This window comes from Rhinolophus ferrumequinum, chromosome 17 (genome assembly GCF_004115265.2).
Source record: "Rhinolophus ferrumequinum isolate MPI-CBG mRhiFer1 chromosome 17, mRhiFer1_v1.p, whole genome shotgun sequence".
Lineage (NCBI taxonomy): Eukaryota > Metazoa > Chordata > Mammalia > Chiroptera > Rhinolophidae > Rhinolophus > Rhinolophus ferrumequinum.
The window spans coordinates 5,935,684-5,961,435 of NC_046300.1; the positions used below are offsets into that span (position 1 = coordinate 5,935,684).

The 25,752-nt window shown below is 38.9% G+C and overlaps 1 protein-coding gene and 1 pseudogene across 6 annotated transcripts in view; one reads left to right on the forward strand and one right to left on the reverse strand.

Annotated features, from left to right (window-relative positions):
• Positions 1–25,752, reverse strand: part of DOCK3 (dedicator of cytokinesis 3) — a 306,392-nt gene that overhangs the window by 270,966 nt on the left and 9,674 nt on the right. The window lies entirely within an intron of this gene.
• On the forward strand, positions 3,135–3,505 carry LOC117036793 (60S ribosomal protein L34-like; annotated as a pseudogene).

Genomic DNA, 25,752 nt, shown 5'->3' on the forward strand with positions numbered 1-25,752 from the left:
GAGCCAAAACCATCTTGAACATGAGCAAAGTTGGACAGCTCACACTTTCTAGTTTCAAAACGTACTACAAAATTACAGTAATCAAAACAATGAGGTACTAGGATAAGGAGAGACATACAGATCAATGGAATATAATTAAGAATCAGAAATTAATCCTGACATATAAAGTCAATAGATTATAAAAAGTGTACCAAGATAAACAAAATGTCACTCACTCACACACACACACACAAAACAAACACTATTCAACCATAAAAAGTAACAAAATTCTGATACATGATACAACATGAATGAACCTTGGAAACATGACACTATATGAAATAAGCCAAACACAAAAGTACCGTATGACTCCACTTACAGAAACTATCTGGACTGGGAGTGGGGGGAATGAGGAGTTATTATCTAAGGGATTCAGAGTTTTTGTTTGGGATAATGAAAAATTCTGGAAATAGATAACGGTGATGGTCACACAACATTGTGAATGTACTCAGAAATGATTAAATGGTAAATTTTATATTCAATCAAAACATGGCTTAAATAAATTAATGACTCCAAAATTTCAACAACTAAAAAAGCACAACAGTAAGAAAACGGCATAATTTTTAAATAGGCAAAAGGATTTGAATATTCACTCTAAAGAAGGTAAACAGCACATAAAAGGGTGCTCAATATTATTAGTCACTAGGTAAATGAAAATTAAAGACACAGTGACATACCACTACACACCTACAGATGGCAAGAATTAAAGACTGACCTTACCAAATGTTGGCAAGGATGTAGAAAAACTGGAATTCTCACATACTGCTGGTGGGAATGTAAAATGGTACTATCATTTTGGAAGAAAGTTTGGCTTGTTTCGAAAAAAAAGTTAAGCTCACATTTACCGCATAACCAAGCCATTCCACTCTTAGGTATTTCTCCAAAAGAAAAGGAAAACTACAACCAATCCAAGACTTATACATGGATGTCCATCATAGCTTTATTTATACTAGCAAAAAATTAGAAACAACCTACGTGTCCATCAACAGATGAATGGATAAACGAATTGTGGTGTGTTCATATAATGGAATACTATTCAGCAAAAGTAAGGAGTCAACTACTGATACATCCAACAACATAGGTAAATCTCAAAATAATTAGGCTAAATGAAAAGAAGCAGGCAAAAGAGTACATACAGTCTTTTTGATTTACATAAAATTTTAGAAAATGCAAAAACAAATCTACAGTAACAGAAAGCATATCACTGGTTGCTTGAAGATGAGTGAAGGGGCAAGAGGAGAAAGGAGAAGTGAACAAGTGGGATAAGGGGGGGGCATAAAGAAACATTTTTTTTTACATTTTTTTATTAGTTTCAGATGCACAAAACAATGTAATAGTTAGACATTTATCATTCATCTCCCTCACACAGTGACAACAACCCCCCCAATCCACTACCCCTCTGACATCGCACACAGTATAAAGAAACTTTTGGGGTGATTACAGTGATGTAGTCAAGGGTAAATATGTATGTCAAAAATTATTCAAATAGGTATGGTTTATTGTACGTCAATTAATAACTCAATAAAGTGATTTTTTTTAAAAAAAGCAGTCAAGGAGAACTGAGATGGCTCACTTTCAATCCAACAAGTTTATTTACCAATCTTCTAGAGAACAAAACAGGTAACGATTGTTCAATTAGCCAGCCCCAGGTCACAGAACTAGTAAGAAGTAAAAGCAGGATTCAAATCCAGGACTATGCAGTAATCAAGACCTTTCTCTTTATATTTCTTTCTGAATGGGTAAAGATCCTGGTATATCAATATTATTAAATGCCAGGCACTATTCTAGGCTCTGGGAATACAGCAGTGGAAAAAGATACAAAAACTCTTACACTTGAGCTTAAACATTCTAGGAATATACAGATTATAAACAAACAAAAATACATGGTACGTAAGATGGCCAAGTAAATAAGGAGAAAAATAAAACAAAGTGCTAAGAAATGGATGGTTCAATTTTAAAAAGTAAAAATGTTTGAAGGAAGATACTGCAGAATAATGCAAAAGACATTCACTAATGTGAAAAGGACAGGTGAAAATGGAAGAGCAATGAAATGACTTGGTTGATCTAAAAATAAAATAAAAACAGTTAAGAAGGGAAAGATACATTGGTAGACTGGCTTCCACCTAACAAAAAAATTCTTTTAATTTAGTGTGATTCACTGGTGTATATCTGTTATGCATGAAGAACAGTTACACCATTCCCCAATAGGTCGATGAGAATATAAGACAGCAAATTGATTTTAAAAAAAAAAACTGCAAGAGATGAATATTAGAGAAGATTACTGGACTAGGGGATAAATCTAAATAAAAACTCAAGTGAAAGATGATGACTCAAAAAGTCAGTGTACAATCTCAACATGCTGTTTATTTAGTTGGAAAACTGTCATTATGCAGTAGCATAATTATAGAGAATTGTTTCTGCCTGGAAGCACAAAAAAAATGATTTAAAAAAATACTAGCAACCATACACTGAGGTTTGAAACATGATAGCTTAAGACTACTGATGCTAAGTCACAAACCTAAAAACCAGGCTCATTAGGCACAGTAGATAAACTGAAAACAAGTAATAAAAATAAAGTAGTACTTTATTTAAGGCAGGGAAAAAACCTACCATTTTCTCTGGTGATTTGTAAACAGTTCTCACTGCAACTGACTGCATGAAAGTCCAACACTGACAAAATGCGGGGATTCAAAGCGTGGATCTACCAGGATAAAGCCCCTAAATCACTTCACTTTAAAACCTAACTTTGTTCCTCAAGCAGAGAAAACTTGCCCAAGAATTTGATGAAAGCTGTGGCTGCTCTGAGAAACATACACCTGAGTTCACTGATATCCATGTAAAACAGCCATTGATTTCCTAAAAGATTGCAAGCATTTACCACTCTCCATCTTAAATACCTGGGTCAAGTATTCAAAAACTAGGGCTTCATGGTTCTTTACGGGAGAACCTCTTCAGACTCTACACTCCACTGGTATCAGTATGAAGCTTCCCAATACTGGAGAACAAATTCCTTAAAGAGTTACTTGGCTTGTTAGGTTGGGAGTTAAAAAATCACCCCTTTTGTCTTCCAGAGACAGTGTCTACAAGCATTCAGAATGGTCCAGCGTTTCACATACCGTCGGAGGCTGTCCCACAATACAGCCTTCAGCAAAACTAGGCTGTCCCGAACCCATCCCGAAACAAGAAGGTAGAGAAAGAACCAAAATCTGCATGTGGCGTGTGTCCGTGCCGGCTTCGCAGAGTTCGTGCTGTGAGACCTAAAGTTCTGATGAGGTTGTCTAAAACAAAGAAACATGTCAGCAGGACCTGTGGTGGAGCCATGTGTGCTAAATGTGTCTGTGACAGGATCAAGCGTGCTTTCCTTATCGAGGAGCAGAAAATCATTGTGAAAGTGTTAAAGGCACAGGCACAGAGTCAGAAAGCTAAATTTAAAAATAAAGCTTTTTTTAGTAATAAACACAATTAAAGGCTTTAAAAAAATCATCACTTTCTCTGCTGTAACATATAGTTGGGCCATAAAATTTTTTAACTTAAATTCCAAAGGAATCTAGCCAAATACAAACATCTAATTTCCCTCCCTTCTAAAAACTAATACCACAGCTAATTTTTTTTTTACTTCTATAACCCATAGGATAAAGAAAATGAAAGAGGAAAAAAAAACCTACATAATTTTAAAAGCTGAAAACAGATGGGTAAATCGAAGAAAACCAAACTCATACCAACAGTAGAAAGAACCAACCCAATTTACACCTCAAAATCAAGAACTGGCAGGAACGAGTAACTCTGGAAGTGGCAGGAAGGAAGTAGTTCAGGGGAGGTGCTAAAATAAGAAAGGATGGATTTCAAATTGTCTAGACAGCATGCAGAGCATTGAATTCACCTCCTCCAATCCATATTTCAGTGTGTTCCCTTTCCTCCACTCAGGAAAAGTTTCATCTCTGAAAGAGCAAACAGATTTTTAGTCTGGATTGGATGTCACAAGGCACATCTGAGGACTGGGGATAAGTATAAAAAAAATAGGAGGATTATGTGAAAAAAACACAGAAAAATACTCCAGCTCTGGCCTCTCAGAATGCTGATATCCAAAACTTTTTACCCTTCAGATATTCTCATGCTATTCATTTAGAGTTAATGGAAAGGGCGCCCAAAGACCCAACATATTGAATGAAAATAAACCCACACTAAAGAACATACTGAGAAATTTGTGAACATATTGTGAAATTTGAGAACTCTAGGAGCAGAACTGTGGTTCTGTTAATAAGCTTCCAAACAGAAAAATCGATTGTACTGAAAAGATCAGGAATCACAGACTTTCTAATACTAACACTGAAAGCCAGAAGACAATGGAACAGTGCCTTAAAAATACTGAAGGAAAATGATTTCTAAAAAGTTAGGATAAAATTAAGACGTTTTCAGACATGCAAATGTCTGAAAGGAAAAAAAATGTAAGTAGGAAAAAGATGTAAACTAAAACCACTTTGGAAAGCAATTTGGCATTATCTTCTCAAACTGGACTCTGAATGTGTGACAACTCAGCAATTCCCCCCTGGTCACATACCCTAAGAAAAACACACATGCATGCTGGGAAGCAACACAAGAAGGTTCATAGCAACACTGTTGTTCTTAATAACAAAAGAAAGGGAAAAATAAGTATCAACCAACAGAAAAATGGATTAATAAAGTACAAAATATTAGAGCTACAAACAACTGTGTTGAATTTTAGACTTACATTATTTTTTTATTTTTAAAATTCAGTTGAATTTTTTTCTTTCAGTGTAAGCATTTTAACACACATGGATTTGTGTTATCACCACAAAACAGTTTCATCACCAAAAATAAACAAACAAAAACTCCCTCATGCTATGTCGTTAGAGTCACATTTTCTCCCAACTCTACCCATGGCAATCGCTGATCTGTTTTTCCATCACTACAGTTCTGCCTTTTGGGGAATGTCATAAAAATGGAATCATTATGTGTCTAACTTTTAGGAATGAGTACTCACTCAGCATAACCTCTTTGAAACGCATTCAAGTAGTCGCATGTATCAACAGTCCATTCCTTTTCATTGCTGGATAGTACTCCACTCTATGGACATACCACACTTTGTTTATTCACCCAAGTCCCAAAACGACCCGTGTGATGTAGATGTAGACAGATTCGATACCGATGGCTCAGCTCCTGGACCGCTGGTATATCTTCTTTTGTGAAGGCTCTGTTCAAATCTTTTGCCCGTTCTTTTAATGGATTATTACTGAGTTTTGCGATTACAAGTCATTTGCCATATAAATGTTTTACAAATATTTTCTCCAGGACTCTGGTTGCCTTTTAGTTTCCTTTACTGTTTTTCAAAAAGCAACAGTTTTTAATACTGATTAAATATATACATCAATTTCATTTTTCCTTTTATAGTTTGTGCCTTTTGTGTCCTATTTAGGAAGTCTTTGTCTAAACCAATGTCAAATAGATATTCTTTATTTTCTTCTATAAATTTAATCATTTTAGCTTTTAAGTCTCTGACACATTTCAAGTTAATTACACCTTAAGAAAAAGACTGTTACATCCAGCATGTGAATTTTATGTTTCTAATACTGTATTTTTCACTTATAAAAATTCTATTTGGTTTTATTTTATCTTACTCTGATGAAATATCTTTTTACTCATTTAAGCATACTTTGTTCTACTTCAGTGAAGATAGTTTTAATTTCACTTTAAAATCTTTATTTAGCTAGTTCCAACATCTGCCTCATCTAAGGCCACATTTGGTTGATTTTCTTCTCCCTCGTTTCTTCCTATGTCCAATAATTGTGGGATTCTATCCTGGCTATTACAAATTTTAACTTGTGAAGATTAGATATTGCTATTTTTAAAAATTTACTTATTAAATTTATTGGGGTGACACTGGTTAGTAAAATTATATAGGTTTCAAGTGTACACTTCTATAATATATCATCTATATTGCATTGTGTTAACTCTGGGTGATGAACACACAATGCAATATATAGATTCTGTTACTTAAGTGTTGCTTCTTTTGTTTCAGCAGGCAGTCCATGGATGGCATACACTGTAAACTCGCTTCTTGGACTACAGCTCCAGTCTCAGTTCAGATGTTTGTTAGCTGAGCTGCAATCAGTCTGTTCTGTGCCTGCCAGTTCAGGGATCAGTGAGAATTCAGGGACAGGGAAGGAACTTCAGGATCCTCTCTCTGGATCTTTCCCTTTCACAATCTCCACATTCTACTGAGTGGCCATGATTATCATTCTCTGGTTTCCCCAGCCAGTAAGACGGTGATTGTTCCACCATTCCCCCTTCCACAGTACTAAAGCCATGAGAATGAAACGTACTCCGTACAGTTTTCACCTCAGAGTGTGTATGCACACCAGGGTCTGTAGGCTTCTGTTCACTCTCCAGTCACTTTAGGTAGCTGTTTTTTTTATTATGTCGCAATATTATAGGTTTTTGTTTCGTTTTGCAGGGTGATCATCTGGAAGGGTCTTACTGTCACTACTGAAAACAGAAGCTCTGGACTGCCATACCCTGGTTTTCAATGGGGATACATGGACATTTGTTTCACTACCATGCCTCATTATCTACATATACATTACATATATTCTTTTGTGTTTACATTTTAAGAATTAGAACTTTTTTAAAAATAGTGTTACTGTGGGAAATGTTTTAAAACACATTGTTGTAGTATGCTCGTGGAATGAAACTAAACAAACAGGAAAAGCTGGTTTGTTTTCTCACGGGAAATTGGTAAAATATTTCATCATCTACCATGAGAAAAATATAAGGTAAAAAAGTCTTTAAAATTTTATATATAAATTGACATGTTAAATATTACATTTACAATCGGCCCTCTGTATCCACAGGTTTTGCATCTGTGGATTAACTAACCGCAGATCAAAAATATTCGAAGAAAATAATCCCAGAAAGGTCCAAAAAGCAAACTGAACATGCCACATGCTGAGCACTATGCTGAATCCATGCGAATGAAGTGATGTGCAGGTATATCCTGCTGTAGCCTAAGTGCAAATATAGGTTATATGCAAATACTATGTCGTATTACATAAAGGACTTGAGCATCCTCGGATTTTGATATCTGTGAAAGGGGGTGGGGAGCGTGAAAGCAATCCACCATGGATACCAAGGGATGGCTGTAGTTAAATATGGGGGAAGTCAAAAGTTATACTTGGATTTTCAACTGCGCAGGGGTCAGCACCCCTAACCTCTGTGTTGTTCAAGGGTCAACTGTATATATAAATCAATACATGGAATCAACAGAAATATACACAATTTAGAAAGATTTCATTTACAACAGCAACCAAAAGAGTACATATCTAGAAATAAAGGGAATATGCAAGGAAATATGCAACATCTATAAAGAAAAAAAAAACAACTTTAAACCACCACTGAAGGTAAAATGCATATACAAAAGAATATGCATTAATAATTGCTTGTACTACGTATGCATATAGAAACTAGGTGAATACATAAGGAACTGTGAAAAGAGTAAAAGACTGAGTGGGCAAGAAAACTATTAATAGTGTTCAGCTGTTATTATCTTAACATTTTTTAAGCCACCTATTAGCTATTCAAATATATGAATTAAAAGAAATCCAAATAGACAAATTTTAAGTATTAGTATTAGGGGCTAAAAATCAACAGAATGAAGTTTAATAGGAATAAAGATGAAAATCCCTAATTTAGGCTCCAAAAGATCAACTGAACAAATACAAAAAGTCTTAAAAGCATTTCATGTGAAAAAGCTTGGTTAGATGTGGTGGTTTAATATTTTTAAAAAGGCATGAATTTGCGACAACATGGATGGATCTTGAGATTAGTACGCTAAGTGAAGTAAGTCAGACAGAAAAAGCCGAGAACCATATAACTTCACTCATATGTGGGATATAAAACTGAAAGCAACAAAGAAACAAGACAAAGAAACAAAAACTCACAGACACAGACAACAGTTTAGTGGTTACCAGAGGGTAAGGGGGAGGGAGGTGGTAGATGAGGGTAAAGGGGGTCAAATATATGGTGCTGGAAGAACTGACTCTGGGTGGTGAGCACACAATGCAACATATAGATGATATATAAGTGTACACTTGAAACCTATCTAACTTTACTAACCAATGTCATCCCAATAAATTTAATAAAAAAAATTTTTTTAAAGGAAATGAAAAAAAATCCAACTAGGTTCAACAATATGCCCATTGGGAACACAATGAGCCAAAGAAGCCAGGCATAAAACACTCATATTGTATAATCCATTCCAAAAATAGACCACTGTAATCTGTGGTATAAGGAGCCAAGACAGTGGCCATTTCTGAGAAGAAAGGGATAGAGAAGTATTGGGACGGGGTATATAATGGGCTGTGAGGGTTAAAATGGTGGGAGTTACATGGTGTGATCACTTGGTAGTATTTAAATGAGCTGTACACTTATGATCTGTGTACTTTTTAGCATGTTATATTTTAATAATTAAGTTTAAAATCGAAAAAAGTGGTTATAATAAAAATACATATTTCAAAGGATTACAATGAGGATTAAAGAGTTAATGTATGTAAAGAACTTAGAATAGTACCTGATACAAAGTAAGTACTATGTGTTTGAAATTTTTATTCCACTATTTACTTTTTTTTTCAGTTGGGAAGTTGTTTTTGTTTTGTTTTGTTTTTTTATTAGTTGCAACAACATGAATGGACCTTAAGAATATTATGCTAAGTGAAATAAGTCAGACTGAGAAAGACAGATACCATGTGATCTCACTTATATGTGGAATCTAAAAAACAGAATAAACGAGCAAACAAAACAAACAGACTCAGAGATACAGACACCATTTACTTTTTTAAAGTGTGTACACATATACTTTTTTTTTTAATAAAATGTACTCTCTTAACCATTTTTTTTTAAAGATTTTTTATTGGGGAAGGGGAACAGGACTTTATTGGGGAACAGTGTGTACTTCCAGGATTTTTTCCAAATCAAGTTGTTATCCTTTCAGTCTTAGTTGTGGAGGGCGCAGCTCAGCTCCAGGTCCAGTTGTCGTTGCTAGTTGCAGGGGGCGCAGCCCACCATCCCTTGCGGGACTTGAGGAATTGAACTGGCAACCTTGTGGTTGAGAGCCCAATGGCCCATGTGGGAATCGAACCGGCAGCCTTCGGAGTTAGGAGCACGGAGCTCTAACCGCCTGAGCCACCGGGCCAGCCCCCCACATATACATTTTTATATACATATAGAAAGAGTCTGAAATGTCAAACCATTAATAGCAGTTACCTGAGCTGGGTGAGGGGAGAAATGGGGATACACTTAGGAGGGATAAGTTAAGAGGAGCCTTTCACAAGTATTACTTTCATAATTTTTTAAAAGCCATAGGATTTTTAAAAATTAAGTACACTGTATTTGCCCATCCCATGTATGAGCATACTGCATCTACAAACATAAGCATTCCACGGTGTCTCTAAAGTTGTATTTTTTTCAGTATAACTCTACTATAGAAATACAAAAATACCATAGTATTCAATACTAAAGTTTACTTTCCTCTATGTGAAATGAAAGATCGCACCACTGCTAAATCTTTTAACAAACATTCATCCTCAGAACAGAATTCTGAGTCTCCATTTTAGCATGTGTATAAATTAGAGAGCTATTGGTTTATCTTTTGGGGTTATCTTTTTGCATTTCTAGATAACAACACTTCAAGTTAGAGACTATCTTTTTAAATGTGTTTTACACACTAGACAGGGAAAGAAAAACTTTAAAAGGGGTGAATATGCCTTAATATAAACTAGGTATTCCAACTAAGTCCCAAACAGGTTTCAGTCATGAGGTGGTGAGGGGAGCATATAATGTCTGGTGAGTCAGAGAAGAACAAAGATTTCAAGGAGGTGGTTTGTAGAGTGGGAAAAGGGGAAGCTAAGGGTAGAGACACGGAGAATAGATGGAAGAGGACAGCAAGGAGTCTATGTCCCATCCTGGCCACAGAGACAGTAAATTATTATGAAGAGATGCAGACAGAAGAGCTGAAGGAGCTTTCTCTCTAAGAGTCTGAGGCCCAGGAGCACAAGCAGAGCACACTGCAGTTCTAGCACTGTTTCAGGGTACAGGTGTCAAAAATCCCAGTTACAAGGGCAGTTTTGAGAATTCTTAGTAACAAAAAAATCAGAAGACTAGAAGGAAAAAGAACATTAACACATAGCACTAAAGTTTAGGTTCAAGACTGGTTTCTGTCATTTAACTAATTGAAATAGAGTTTAAAAGAAAATACAGCCCAAGATATTCATTCCATTTAACTTATGAACTAATAAAATGTAATTGTCATTTCCTCAATCAATAATCTATTTCCAACCCACAATCTCCAAATACCACACAGAAAAATACCGTCTCACATGTATCAAAGTTAATAAGGTCATTTATAAAGCAATAATGCCCATTATAACACAGTATTTTCTTACTGAAATTATACATAAATTCTGATCTCATGTGAGAAAAGGTACGTGTACTTAATTGACTGAAGAGGCAAACAGAAGGTAGTTAAGTAATTTTGTTCACTATCATTACACATTTTTCATGTTAAGAACAGTATTGCCTAGTTCCTCTGAAAATAAATTCCATTATTCTTTAATCGAGTTTTTCCAAATGGATAATCACTCTTATGCTCCTCTACTTACCTTCCTACAATACCTTTGTCCCTGGATCAAAATGTTCCAATGGTTCCCCGTGGTCCACAGAATAAGAGCCAAATTCCTTACTCTGACATTCAAGTGCTTCACACTCTCAGCCAAACCTATCTTCCTAATTTTCTCCCAAATGTCACAGGAGTCGATGACAGTTCTCCGAAAACACCCTGCACAAGTCTCCAATTCATACTGCACTGTTTTCTACTACCTGGATCTCCTCTCATGCTTCCACGTCACTCACAAAAATCCTTCTCACGCATCAAGACTCAGTTCTTTCACCTTTAGGAATCTTCCCTGGCGTCCCCAGGCCCTGACTCCTGTGGCACACGTGTGACATTTACTACAGCTTTGTGTGCAAGGTGCCCAGGGGCGTCCAGTAGTCCATCTCCTTACTATTCTGTGTTCCCAGCACTCCTAATGCTCACCTTTTACAGAAACTCTCCCACACGATGTGATTTCAGTGGGGCTGTCAGTCAGACACCACCCTCCACCACAGGTGGGAATGTGAAGTAGACCGGGCCATGCTATTCATTCCCTGATTGTCTTCCCAATAGGAAATAGCTCTTTCCTATTCCATCATACGCTGTAAAGAGGCAATCCCAAAGCTGTCAGAAGCTGTTCCCCAACAATGAAAGGAGTAAATTGAAGAAGTTCGTGGCTGCCCAAAAATCACCAGTCCAATACATATACATACGCCAAAATGTAAGACAGACACACCTAGGGGTCCTGATGTCTTGAGGCCGTCATTCCAGTTTAATGGGTGTGAGGCCAGACTCACTCACGCCTTTTCTGGTTACACAAACCAATAAAGTCTCCCTTCTGCGTCAGTTTGAGATGGATTTCTATTAATTATAATTGAAAGAATTCTTTGCATAAGCTCCTGAAGAATAGGAATATGTTTGTTTCCTCCACTGAATCTCTGCATGGTGGGCATCTGATAAATATTTCTAAACTGATTCCTATCTTCTGGTGATTTAATCCAAAATTCAATGATTTAGGAAAAAGCCCTATACAGAGAATCAGGACCTGAATTCAAGACCCAAATAGCCAAACTATTGAGTGACCTTGACCAAAGCACCACTCGTCTCTGACCTTGGTAATCCACCTGAAAAACAAGAAGGTTGAGCATCATTATGGTATCTTCTAGATCTAAAATTCCATGTACAATTTTTAGCCAAAACTTCTTGTCTCCTGGCAACAGAGACTGTTTCAACTACTACCATCATAAAATAAAACTTCCCAAATCTAATTTTCACAATCCTCTAGATTATGGGTCATGAAAGTAAGTAGACCTTCTTCTTTCATTGTCCCCCAGAGCCTAGCACATACCAGATCTCCAATAAATGCCTACTGAATCAATAAAAAAATTCAGTAAGTTATCAAAATTTAAATATTTTAACTTCATGTTACTACCTATGTTTTTAACTACCTCAAAAAGAACTTCTTCCTCTTCCACTCTTGCCAAGAAACAAACTTTAACTTTCCTTTTCCTCTGTGGTTAATGTAACAGATATAGTGGATACCATCTTGCCAATTTTTGTAGCACGTAATATCAGTCCCATCTTTATCCTCCACCTCCTAATCATAACTAAAAATAATTTCAAACTCTGTATTTTCAGGGCCAAACTGTTCTTCAACAATTTCTATCAAATTATATCTTCATATTAAATCTGTTTGAAATGCTTCCACCAATCTCCAACCACTACAACTGCAAGTATTTCTTTCTCCCAACACTGGAATTTATTAATATTTTAACTACACAGTCTCTATGAAGTAAACAATTAGAGAATATCCAAGTAAAACATCTGTAAGAACCACTCCAATGTGTTGACTCGAGAAGATTAGACTGACTTAAAATAACTTATCTTGATGTTCAACTTTCGAATCATTTTCATTTGATGAGGGGATTCTGAAAAGAACCATATAATAAATATCTCTGGGTGGTAAGACCTAGGCTAAGTAAAATTTTTTCTTTTTATTTATCTCTACTTACTACTTTTACAACAACAGGTTAATTTGTGTAATTTTAAATTACTCATTATACTTATATGAGTTTTTAGTACCTTGACTTTGAGTATTAACTAATGTAGTAAGAAAGATGAATGAGGACTGGGGAAGAAGACGGAACTGCCAGCAAACTGGGGCACGAACGCCAGGAAGAAGGAAGAGGTAACATACCCAGATCCACATGATACGTACTTTTACAAACACAAATAACACACACAGCAGGGCTATGTACAAGTAGTAGCTTGGGCTAAGTGAAATAGAAACCAATCTTGCTACGAAAGAAAGAAAAAAAAGTGAATATGAAAAAATCCACAGCTGGAATCATACTCACTGGTGAAACCTGAAAACTTCTCCCAAAAGATCAGGAACAAGATAATGACACCTGCGTTCACCTACTCAACATAGCGCTAGAAGTTCCAGCCAGAGCAATTAGGCAAGAAAAAGAAACAAAAGGCATCCACATTGGAAAGGCCAAAGTAAAATTCTCTCTCTTTACAAATGACATAATCTAATATGTAGAAAACCTTAAAGAATTCATACCTCTCCCCCCAAAAAACCATTAGCGCTGAGAACTCAGCAGCCACAGAATATAAAATTAACATATAAAAATCAGTCGTATTTTCTATACACTAACAATGAATATGAGAACATTAAGAAAACCATTCTACTTACAATAACATCATAAAAATAAAATACTTAGATATAAATTTAACCAAAAAGATGCAAGGTTTGCGCACTGAAAATTACAAGACACTGTTGAAAGAAATTGTAAAAACTAAATAAATAAACAGACACTTCATTTAAAACAGGGAGGCCAGAATGGGGAGTTCTCATGTCCTGTATCAATCAAGAAGCACAATTTCCTTTTCCCCTCTAAAACAGAGTGTCCTCTTTTATTTTAGTGGACTTGCGCATGGACAGCACAGTTGCATATATTCTGGGTTGCAATTCCTTGCTGTTCCCAAATAAACCCATCTTGCTGAAGAAATGCTGACTTTTTGTTTAAGGTCAATGTGTTTGATGACCCACATAAGGATCCAGAGAAGACCCCCGATAACTCTGAAGCTGGAAAGCAAGCAGGTGAGGTGCCCACAAAGCCCACTGAACTGTTTTCTCACTGACCGTGGAGTTTGAGGGTAAGTTTTCTCCTGGATTGAGCTTCTGCTCTCTTTGTATTTTGAAGCTGTCCAGGCTCTACTGGGATCTGTTTAAGGCTTCACCCCTGTCTGCCTCGTTTATTTTCGAGTACTAATTTTTGGCAACTGGGCCCGACTCCTTCGGGATCAGGCAGCTTCTTGAGACTACGCTAGCCTTCAGCCTGACTCCCTTTGCAACCAGACTGTTTCTACTGAAACTGTGCTGGCCTTCAGTCTGGTTCTAGACCAGACTCTGCCACTCAAACTGTGCTTCAGCCTTCAATCTGACTTACTTGGGAGCTGGCTGTTCTGCTGGAATTGTGCTGTTCAGCTTCAGCCAACTCCTTCGGGATCAGACTGTTCTTAGTGGGAGTGGCTGGTTCTTAGTGGGACTGGCTGGTATTTGGCCTGCAGGCTGTTTGGGTCTTTGCTCTAGAGAAAAGCCTCTGAAAAATGGCATCCCAGTTATCTAAATACTTTCAGAGCACCCCTCCTACTGGGACCCCAGCCAATTTTATGTTTAAAAACTGTGATGTCTCCTCACGCACATTTCTAACAAAATGGACTGGTTTGACTAAAAGTAGTTTAGAATACCAGTGGCCATTATGGAGAACTTCTGAAATCTCCAAAACTTATTTTTCTTAAAACCAAATTGGACAACCATAGCTTTGAAATTGACAAAATTGAATGGACTACATATTTCGATTGGTATTTCAAGGCTTCTAAATGTTACCACGAATCCAAAATTGCCTCTTTGCAAAATAAAGTGTTTAGATTAATGGATGCAAATAAGCATTTAAAGAAAGAGAAAAATGGGGCCGGCCGGTGGCTCAGGCGGTTGGAGCGCCATGCTCCTAACTCTGAAGGCTGCCGGTTCGATTCCCACATGGGCCAGTGGGCTCTCAACCACAAGGTTGCCAGATCGATTCCTCGAGTCTCGCAAGGGATGGTGAGCTCTGCCCCCTGCAACTAAGACTGAACACGGCACCTTGAGCTAAGCTGCCGCTGAGCTCCCAGATGGCTCAGTTGGTTGGAGCGCGTCCTCTCAACCACAAGGTTGCCAGTTCAACTCCCGCAGGGGGTGGTGGGCTGCGCCCCCTGCAACTAGCAACGGCAACTGGGCCTGGAGTTGAGTTGCGCCCTCCACATCTAAGACTGAAAGGACAACAACTTGACTTGGAAAAAAACAAAAAAGGCCTGGAAGTACACACTGTTCCCCAATAAAGTCCTGTAAAAAAGAAAAAAAAAAAAAAAAGAAATATGGTGAATGTTTAAATTTCTTTTTAAATGTATTAGAGTAAAAGACACATTGCCATTAATCCCCCTCAAAATACTCTCCCTTGCTTTGAATGCACTTATCCCATCGGTCTTGCCACTTTCTGAAGCAGTTCTGGAAGTCCTCTTTCATGAGTGTTTTTAGTTGCGCTGCCATGGCTGCCTCGATGCCCTGAATCGATGCAAAACATTTACCTTTCGTGGTCATTTTGACTTTGGGGAAGAGCCAGAAGTCACACGGTGCCAGATCCGGTGAATAAGGTGGATGAGGACACACTGTGATGTTTTTATTTGACAGGAATTGCCGTGCCAGAAGTGATGTATGACTCGGAGTGTTGTCATGACGGAGTAAAGACACTTATGAAAGAGGACTTCCAGAACTGCTTCAGAAAGTGGCAAGAATTATGGGATAAGTGTGTTCAAAGAAAGGGGGAGTATTTTGAGGGGGACTAATGGCTATATGTCTTTTACTGAACAAATTTTTTATTTAAACATTCACTGTATCTTTTGATCACACCTCATATAATGGAGCTGAAAAATTCCTATCACCTAGTAACATCATAGTCTTCATAACAGTAGCACAAGACATTACTCGCGTTTGTAGTGATGCTGGTGTAAACAAACCTACTATACTGACAGTCATGTAAAAGTATAGCACACACAATTGTGTATAGTACGTGATCTTTGATAATAGTAAACTATGCTACCAGTTTATATATTTACTACACGATACTTTTTATTGTTGTTTTAGAGTGTATTCTTTCTACTCATAAAAAATGTTTGCAGGGGCAGCCGATTAGCTCAGGTGGTTAGAGCATGGTGCCCTTAACAACAAGGTTGCCGGTTCAATCTGGTTCGATACCTGCATGGGCCCTGTGAGCTTGCGCCCTCAACAACTACTTGATTTGGAACTGACGGGTCCTGGAAAAACACACTTAAAAAAAAAAATGTTTGCTATAAAACTGTATACCGTGTTACGCCGGCAACAGCTTCATACACCTCCTGTTTACCGTGCCTCTTGATTGCATCCTTTTCTCTTGTGCTTGATTTAATCTTGTGCTGTTTTATACAGTAACTAGCTGTACGTGTAGCCTAGGAGCAATAAGCTGTACTATACAACCTGGGTGTGTAACAGGATACACCACACAGGCTTGTGCAGGTGCTTGTGTGATGTTCGCACAAGGAAAAAGTCACCTCATGATGTAACTCTTGGAACATATCCCTGTTGTTAAGCAGAACACGACCGTAAAGAGAAAGCTCTGGTTTGAACCAAATAATAAGCCAGTCCTACCAGAGACTCTGAAATTCCCACCCCTAACTATCGTACATGCATTAAACCATTAGTCTACTGACAACATAACATTCACGAATCAATATTGGTGAGGAAATACTAATACGGCTGCAAAAACTGCCCACCTCACTTGTCTAACTTGTCGAAAGCACAACCCAGGGAATCCAAGTCAAGACTGGTAGGAGGAGCAGACACACAGGACAGGTAGGCCCCACACCCACATGTGGTGCTTAAGAAACAGGAGGATACCTAAGCTACAGAGGTCCTCCCCTAAGGAGCGAAGGGTCCCAACCCACACCAGGCTACCCAGGCCAGGGTTCCAATGCCAGGAAGAGAAATCCCCATAACTTCTGGCTGTGAAAAACAGTGATAATTGTGGCTGAGAGAGACCAAGGGCTGCTGGAGTCCCAGGTGGTCCTCTTAAAGGGCCCACACAGATTTACTCACTGACAGACTCACTGGCTCTGGGCTCCAGCACTGGGACAGCAGCTTGAAAAGTACCAGGGACATAAAGGGAGGAACTGAAGTGTCTGGCTGCAGGGCGAGGGATGGAGGGACAGTCCAAAAAGAAGTACTGGAAGTAGTGGAAGACGTCATTGTTCCTTTGTTGAGCCCTTCCCCCACACAGCCTGCAGACGCAGGTGGATGCCAAGTCTGAGTCTCCATAAACATAGCTAACAACCTTTGCCCTGTCCCAGTGATTCCCTAAGACCCTGCCCCATCCAATTTTGGGGCCCATCCAAGACATTTCCAGTGGCTTTTCTATACAAACAGCCAGTCTCAGTTCATGCTATAGACTTTCCTAAAGTTTCTCAAAAGTTTACAAACGCCAGACAAGCAGAGTCTAGCCTTGGCATGCCCCATACCTCAGGCTAACCAGGCCTGAGTCCAGCACTCATGGCAGCAGGCATTGGTTTGTAGCTTAGCCTCTCCCAGGTGCCTCCAAGCCCAGCACAAGCAGCAACCATATGCAGATCACTTTGCAGCTCATACCAGGTGGCCCCAGGCGGGGCACAGACAGTAGCCAACCTTGTCCTCCACCAGAGCCCCTCCCAAGAGGCCCCAGAACCAACACACTTGGTGGCCAGCTTCAGCCCACACCAGAGCACCACCCAACCATCTCCACAAATGGCACATACAAAGGGCGGACTTGGCAGGCACCAGAGCCCCACTAAAGCAAGTCCTGCTCCATGGAGTCAGCCCTTACACACAGCTCTTCCATTATAGTCACAGCCATTCCTCACAATCAGCCAGAGGGTCAATCCCTACCATGACGTGCCAACAGCAATCAGTGCTCAACTACGACAGGAGGGCACACCCAACCCACACAAAGGAGACATCTGGAGGACCTGGCTCCGGTGACCAGGGAGACTGGGCCCCACACGACACCTACTGCATAAAGCCACTCTACCAAGATGGGGAGCAGTAGATCCACATAATACATAGAAACAAAGGGAGTCAGCCAAAAGGAGGAGACAAAGAAACATGTCCCAAATGAAAAAACAGAACAAAGCTCCCGAAAAAGAACTAAACAAGTTGGAGACAGGCAGTCAATGCAGAGTTCAGAACACTGGTTATCAGGATGCTCAACGAACTTAGGGGAAGAATACGTCCCCGAAGTATTCAGTGAGATGAACTCAGTGATAATTGTGACAAAGACACAGTACACATAAAACTGAACACAGAAAACATAAAAAAGAGCCAGTTAGAAATGAAGACTACAACAACTAAAATGAAGACGACATTGGAGGGAATCAATAGCAGAAAAATGAAGCACAGGATCAAATCAGTGACTTGGAAGACAAGATAGCAGAAAATACCCAATCAGAACAGAAAAAAGAAAAATGAATCAAAATAAACGAGGACAGTTTATAGGGCCTCTGCATCCCAACATTCACATCATAGGGGTACCAGAGAGCAAGGAACTGAAACCTACTTGAAGAAATAACGACAGAAAACTTCCCTAACCTGATGAAGGAAATAGACATACAAGTCCAAGAAATGCAGAGTCCCAAACAAGATGAACACAAAGAGGCCCGCACCGAGACACATCATAATTAAAATGCCAAAGTTTAAATACAAAGAGAGAACCTTAAAAGCAGCAAGAGAAAAGCAGTTAGTTACCTAAAAGGGTGCTACCATAAGACTGTCAGCTGCTTTCTCAACAGAAACTTTATAAGCCACAGGGGATTGGCATGAAATATTCAAAGAGATGAAAAGAAAGGGCCTCCAACCAAGATTACTCTACCAAGCAAGGCTATCATTTAGAATTGAAGGACAGATGAAGAGTGTCCCAGACAAGAAAAAGTTAAAAGAGTTTATTGCCACCAAACCAGTATTACAAAAAATGTTAGAGGAACTTCTTTAAGGAAAAAAGAACATCAAAAATACAAATAAAGTGACAATAACTACATACATATTGACAATTACTTTAAATGCAACTGCATTAAATGTTGAATTAAACACACAGGGAAGCTGAATGGATAAGAAAACAAGACTCATACATATGCTGCCTGCAAGAGACCCATTTCAGATCAAAAGACACACACAGACTGAAAATAAAAGGATGGAAAAAGATATTTCATGCAAATAGAATTGGAAAAAAAACTGAGGTAGCAATACTTACATCTGACAAAATAGACTTTAAATCAAGGGCTATATAACAAGAGACAAGGGACCCAGTAATTCCACTTCTGGGTATTTATCTAAACAAACCAAAAACACTAATTTGAAAAGATGTATACATCCCTATGTTCACCGCAGCATTATTTACAATAGCCAAGATATGGAGGCAACCTGGGTGTCAGGAGATGAATGGATAAAGAAGATGTGGAACATACACACAATGGAATATTACTCAACCATAAAAAAGCATGAAATCTTGCCATTTGCAACAACATGGGTAGAGCCAGAGAGTATTATGTTAAGTGAAATAAGTCAGACAGAGAAAAACAAATACTATGATTTCACTTATATGTGGATCTAAAAACAAAATAAAAAACACAGCAACAAACATAAATATAGAGAACATTTTGATGTCTGCCACATGAGAGGAGGACTGGGACAAAAGCAGGGGAGAGAGTAAGATGTGCAAATTGCCTGTTTTAAAAATAGGGATGTAAAGTACAGCATAGGGAAGATAACCAATGATACTGTAGTAGCTATGTATGGTTTCAGATGGGTACTAGACTTATCAGAGTGATCACTTTGTAAGTTGTATAGATGTCTAATCACCATGTTGTACACCGGAAACTAAGATAGTATTGTACGTCAACTGTAATTGAAAAAGAAAAAGAAAAAACAGAAACCTTTAAAAATAACAAAAAAAAATAAAAACAGAAACTAAGTATTGGCAAGGAGATAGAAAAACTGTGGAGTTCTTGTGCACTGCTCGGGGAATGTAAAATGGTGCAGGCACTATGGAAAACAGTATAGCAGTTCCTCAAAAAAAAAAAAAAAACTAAACACAGAATTACCATATGATAATTCTATTTCTAGATATATACCCAAAGGATTTGAAAACAGGGAGTCAAACAGATACTGCTATGCCAATGTTCACTGCAGCATTATTCACAATAGCCTAAAGGTAGAAACAACTCAAGTGTCCATCAGCAGAACATAGATAAACAAAATTGTGATATATACATACAATGGGATATTTCTCCAAAAAATATACACAAATGGCCCATAAGCACATAAAGATGCTCACTAATCATTAGGGAATGCAACTCAAACCATAATGAGATACCATTTCACATCCATTAAGACAGCTACTATCAAAAAAAGGAAAATAAAAAGTGTTGGCAAGAATGTGGAACCTTCACAGATTGCTGGTGGTAATGTAACATGGTACAGCTGGTGTGGAAAACTGGCAATTTCTCAAAAACATAAACGTGGAATTATCATTTCATCCAGCCAATTCCAATCCTAGGTACATAACCAAGAGAACTGAAGATAGGGATACAGATACTTGCACACCAATGTTCATAGCAGCTTTATCACAAGAGTCAAAGATGGAAACAATCGAAATGTACATCAACATATGAATGGATAAACAAATGTGACATATACACATAAGTGAATATTATTCAGTTATAAAAAGGAATGAAATTCTAATACATGCCACAATATGGATGAACCTTGAAAACATTATGCTAAGTAACATAAGCCGGAAACAAAAGGACAAATATTATATGATTCTACCTACCTACCTACCTACCTACCTACCTACCTATTTTAGATTTTACTTGGGGAAGGGGAACAGGACTTTTATTGGGGAACAGTGTGTACTTCCAGGACTTTTTTCCAAGTCAAGTTGTTGCCCTTTCAGTCTTAGTTGTGGAGGGCGCAGCTCAGCTCCAGGTCCAGTTGCCATTGCTAGTTGCAGGGGGCTCAGCCCACCATCCTTTGCGGGAGTCCAACAGCAACCTTGTGGTTGAGAGGACGCACTCCAACCAACTGAGCCATCTGGGAGCTCAGTGGCAGCTCAGCTCTGGATGCCGTGTTCAATCTTAGTTGCAGGGGGCGCTGCCCACCATCTCTTGCGGGACTCGAGGAACTGAACTGGCAACCTTGTGGTTGAGAGCCCACTGGCCCATGTGGGAATTGAACTGGCAGCCTTCAGAGTTAGGAGCATGGAGTTCTAACCGCCTGAGCCACTGGGCCAACCCATATGATTCTATTTATATGAGGTACCTAGAATAGTCAAATTCAGAGAGACAGAAAGTAGAACAGAGGTTACCAGGAGCTGGATGGAGGAGTATAGACTTTGTGCTTGGGATGATAAAAAAGTTCTGGAAATAAATAGTAGTGATGGTTATATGATTTGAAGTACCTAATGCCACTGAATTACACACTTAAAATGGGTAAAATGTACATTTTATGTATATTTTACCATGATAATAATTTTTAAATATCGAGGTGAAGAATTAACCAATTAAGACAGATTACATACCCAATACAGAAATCTGATGCAGTTTCTGAGAAAGCAAATCAATAAAAACAATGAGTACTTTGTGGGACAACCACAGTATCGTAATACTACTACAGTCCTATAACACTGTCTCCTTAAAACTTAAATATTTCAGTATGTTTATTTTTTTTAAGATTTTTATTAAAAAATATAGCTAACATACAACATCATATCAGTTCCAGGTGTACAACATAGTTGTTCAACATTTATATACCTAAAGAAGTGATCACCATTAGTCCAGCAATTATTTGACACTGTACCACGCTATCACAATATTATTGACTATATTTCCCATGCTGTACATTACATCCCCATGACTTATGTTTTATACCTAGAAATTTGGATCACATATTGCCCTTCACTATTCCCCCCCTTTTTTCACCCAATTACAGTTGACATTCAATATTATTTTACATTAATTTCAGGTGTACAGAATAGTAGTTAGACATTTGTTTAACTTAGAAGTGATCCCCTGACTAGTCTAGTACTCACCTGGCACTATACACAAGTTATTGCCATATTATTGGCTATGTTCCCTATGTTATGCCCTACATCCCCATGACTACTTTTTAACAATCAGTTTGTACTTCTTAATCCTTTTCCCTTTTTCACCCATCCCCTCAACCCCCCCATCTGGCAACCATCAAAATGTTCTCAGTATCTATGAGTTTGTTTCTGTTCTTCAGATTCCACATAAAAGGGAAATCACATTGCATCTTTCTTTCTCTGTCTGACATACTCCACTCAGAACAATACCCTTCAGGTCCATCCATGCCGCCACAGATGGCAAGAATCCATTCCCTTCCATGGCAGAGCAATATTCCATTGTATATATGTACCACTTCCTGTTTAATCCATTCATCCATCAACAGATGCCCAAGCTGCCTCCACATCTTGACATTTTAAGTAATGCTGCAATGAACATAGGAATGCACATGTCCTCTCAAAGAAACATTTTGGGTTTCTTCAGATAAATACCCAGAAGTGGGATTACTGGGTCCTACTTTGTTATAGCCTTTGTTTTAAAGTCTGTTTTGTCTGGTATTAGTATTGCTACCCTAGCCTTTTGTTTCCATTTTCATGAAATAACTTTTTCCATCCCTTTACTTTCAGTCTGTGTGTGCATTTAATCCATTTACATTTAAAGTAGTTGTTGATAGATAAGTAATTATTGCCATTATTCATATTTTTGATCCTTCTTTTTTTTTTTTTTTTTTTTTTTTTTTTTTTTTTTTTTTTGCATCTTAAAGAAGTCCCTCTAACATTCCTTGTAATACTGGTTTGGTGGTGATGAACTTTAGCTTTTTCTTATCTGGGAAGCTCTTTATCTGCCCTTCTATTCTAAATGATAGCTTTTCTGGGTAGAGTAGTCTTGATTGTAGGCCCTTGCTTTTCATTCCTTTGAATATTTCGTGCCAATCCCTTGTGGCCTGCAAAGTTTCTGTTGAGAAATCAGCTGACAGTCTTATGGGAGCTCCCTTTAAAGTAACTATGATGCAAATGGTGTTACACTTGATGCTGTCCCAGAGGTCTCTTAAACTATCCTCATTTTTTTTCTTTTTTGTTTTTGCTGTTCTGATTGGGTGTTTTCTGCTACCTTGTCTTCCAAATCGCTGATTTGACCCTCTGCATTATCTAGTCTGTTGTTGAGTCCTTCTAGTTCATTCATTTCAGTTACTGTATTCTTCACTTCTGATTCTTTTTACAGTTTCTATGTGCTTTTTATACTTGCTATCTCTTTGTGGAAGTTCTCACTAAGTTCCTTGAGCATCCTCATAACCAGTGTTTTGAATTCTGTCTCTGGTAGGTTGCTTGCCTCCATTTCATTTAGTTCTTTTTCTAAGTTTTCTCCTGTTCTTTCATTTGGGATGTATTTCTTTGTTTTCTCATTTTGGCTGCCTCTCTGCGTTTGTTTCTATATATTAAGTAGACCTGCTATGTCTCCCATTCTTACCAGATGGCCTTATGTAGCAGGTGTCCTTTGGGCCCAGTGGCACAGTCTCCATGGTCACCTGCACTGGGTGCTCCAGGAATATCCCTTGTGTGGGTTGTCTGTGCTCTCCTGTTATAGTTGAGCCTTGACTGCTATCAGCACATCAGTGGGTGGGATTGATCCTCTCAGGCTGACTGGCTGTGGGGTTTGGCCACAACCACAGCTTACAGGCTGCTATGTGAGGGGCTCACCCCATGGAGCAAGATTTACTCCAGTGGGCTCTGTTCAGACCACTCTTTGGGTGTGCCATTTGTGGGACTAATTAGGTGGCGCTGTGCTGTGGTCTGAAGCCAACCTCCAAATATGTTGGTTCTGGGGCATCTTGGGAGGGGATAGGTGCAGGCCCAGGTCAGCCACTGCCTATGACTGGCCAGGAACTACCTGGTAGGAGCTACAAAGTAATCCACAGTTGTTTGCTGCCTGTGCTGAACCTGGAGGCTGTGGAAGAGGCCATGCTGCAAACCGAGGACTGCTGCCACCAGTATCAGACTTAGGGTAGCTCTGCAAAAGGCCAGGTCACTCTGAGGCCTGTTGCCAGCTACCAGTGCCCTTAAGGTTCAGCCTCTGATAAAGTCTCATGTGGTACGGAGTTGTATATGTTGGGGCATCAGTGAGTCACCAAGGTGGAGCAAGCAGAGCTCACCAGACTGATTCAGATTTGGCTATGGGAATGGGAGCAGGGCACCACACAGGAAAGATGGCACCCTCCTGCTGGCTGCACAGGAGGAAGACCCCACACAGAGAAAACGGCAACTGTCCCTGCAGTCCTCGCCCAGAAGCCACACAACTCAGTCTCTCCTCATATGTCTCCAACACCCCCTGAGTCACTGTCCCTCTGCTGGAGACCAGGGTGAATGCCTGCAAGAGAGTGAGTCTGTGCATGGACCCTTTAAGAAGACATCTGGGTTTCCTACAGCCTTCCGTCCCACTTGGATAGTCAGAATCCCCACTGTTTTATCCACAGCCAGATATTATGGGGGCTCCTCTTCCCAGCACCAGTACTCCGGGCTGGGGTGCTTGGGGTGGGGTTGGGGTCCCCCACTCCTCCATGGGGAACCTCTATAGTCAAGATATGCCCCCAATTGTGAACCACCACACAAAAGTCTGGGGCCAGCCCGTTTTGCGTCTCCACCCCTCCTACCAGTCTCCACGTAGCTTCTTCTTTATATCCTTAGTTATAAAACTTCTGTTTACCTAAACTTCAGATGGTTCTCCAGGTTGATTGTTCTATAATTTCGTTGTAATTTTGATGTTTTCACAGGATGAGGCAAGTACAGCATTTATCTACTCTGCCATATGGGAGCTCTCACCCCAGTATGTTTAAATGTATCAAAACATTTTTTTCAGAAGGTTCCTTCCCTCTATCCATAGTGCTCCAAGCATCCCTACTTGTTTCTTCCCTTTCCCATATCAAAAAGTAAAACAAAACCCCCTCCTTCCTGGCTTTCCTAATGACAAGATGTCTGCAGCAGTATCAGATGTCTACATGGACCCACCCAGAAGGAACACTGCCCTCTGCACAGAACAACTCTGCATCAGGCTGTCACTCCCAGAGCACTGCCTCTGTTCCAAACAACAGAGCCCAACCTTGACCATGAGTCAGGAAGTTCTTTTAACAGGACTGAGTCTATCATAAAAGCATTGAATCTCACTTCAAAGGACAGGAAAGGAGCCACTTTCAATTTCTCACACAGCTGATTACCCAATTTCCCTTGAACAAGTTCAATTCAGATCTAGCTTACAAATATATGGCTAGAGAGAGAAGCAAACAGAAGTGAGAGGCTAGCAAATGGGAAAAAGGATGACATCCCAAGTAGCTACAGAAAAAAGAAAAGGGCAGAAATAGAAAGAATACTGAAGTGTGTGTGTGTGTGTGTATATACCAGGGGTGCCAGAAAAAAAGTACACACATGACTTGTACTCATCTTTTGTTATCAGTATATATTATTGCAAATTTAATACAGTTTTTTCTTTCCTTAAAATGTGCATACAGTGGTGGCTGGTTAGCTCAGTTTGTTGGAGCGCAGTGCTCATAACACCAAGGTTGCCAGTTGGATCCCCGCATGGGCCACTGTGAGCTGCGCCCTCCACAACTAGATTGAAAGAACTACTTGACTTGGAGCTGATGGGTTCTGGAAAAACACACTTAAAATAAATAGTTTTTTAAAAAAATATGCATACATTTTTTTTGCACATTTTTTTGGCACCCTCGGTATATGTAGACACAGAGGGTACCAAAAAATGTACAAGTATACACATTTTAAGAAAGGAAAAAACTGTATTTAAATTGTAATACTCAATATATACTGATAACAAAAGATGAATATAAGTCACATTTGACTTGTGCAATTATAAGAGGT